Source organism: Octodon degus, unplaced genomic scaffold (assembly GCF_000260255.1).
Source record: "Octodon degus isolate 3935 unplaced genomic scaffold, OctDeg1.0 scaffold00119, whole genome shotgun sequence".
Lineage (NCBI taxonomy): Eukaryota > Metazoa > Chordata > Mammalia > Rodentia > Octodontidae > Octodon > Octodon degus.
Genome location: NW_004524695.1, coordinates 5,450,923 through 5,452,219, shown reverse-complemented (window position 1 = coordinate 5,452,219; position 1,297 = coordinate 5,450,923).

The following is a 1,297-nucleotide window of genomic DNA, read 5'->3' as shown; positions in this document are numbered from 1 at the left end:
AAAATTAAAAAAAAGAACTTTAAAAAAAAAAAAAAAGATAATGGGTACAAACACTCAGTGGGATGGCCAAAAATTCACTGTTGTGGTTGCCAACAAATTGGCCCAGGTGGCCACCTTGTGGGTCTATGGTACACAGCTGGCATCCCTACCCCCACATTGGACAGGGTGCTGTGCCTTGGGGTTCCTGCATATTAAGGCACTATCAGACTCACTATCACAGACACACCCCACAACCGGGACACTCTGTAACACAGGTGGCACCTACTCTATAGGCAGCCTGGTGGTTTCATCTGGTGGCCTTGATGATACCAGAGGGAAGAACCATAGAACTGGCCTTCCAGGTGAAGTCCTGGCTCAACACATGGCCCAAGTCTTTAATGTCACATGCTAGGCTTTAATGTTGCTCATAGATGCAAATTTCCAAATGAGAAAAGTGAGTGAGAAATTACATGGCCCTCAATTTTCTAAATGTTGTGCTAAATGGTATTTGTACCTGTTTGTATGTAGAATATTATATTTACATCTCTGAGCACCAGACACAAGCACAAGAACCCTTGCAAGTAATGGATTCAGAGGGGTCCACCATCCAGGTCTTGCAGCAGGACCTGCTCACTCAGTGGTGGGAATCCTTGGGATCCACCTGGTGCTGGATAGCTATCTCAGTTCCTCTTCTCTAGTTGCTGGAACAAATACCCAGCACCCAAGATGAAGGAAGGGAAGATTTATTTAACTCACAGCTGCTGGAGGTTTCAGTCCACACTCGGCTGACTCCAAGGCTTAGTGGCACATGGCAGAGAGTAATCTTTCATAGCTGCGGTGAAGAGCAGAGAGCAAAATGGAGGAGTAACAGCAACAATGGCAACAGAGAGCAAGTGTCTCTCTGTCTCTCTTATGTTATATTCAGGCTATCTGCCCCAGGCCGGGTGTAGCACTCACACCCGTAATCCCAGCCTTGGATCATGAATTAATCACAAACTGTAGAACTGCACTTCAATGACTATATGAGGCTTTGGGGGGACAAACACACCCAAACTATGACAGTAGCCATAAGCTACACTGTGGTGGAAATGGGGTTAGTGGTATTACACTGTTCTTTTTATTGTTGTGATGGTCTTTATGCAAGAGTTCTACCACATAGCCGCTCACAAGAAGTGCCACTCTCCTCACCTCTGAGCAAGTGAGGTGTAGGGAGACACTTCAGATTGCTTCAAAGCTTGGGGTGTTTGAGGGCCCACAAGGAAATGACCCTGCTGTTTAGTGCATGTGCAAAATGGTATGCTTATATTTGCAAGACAGC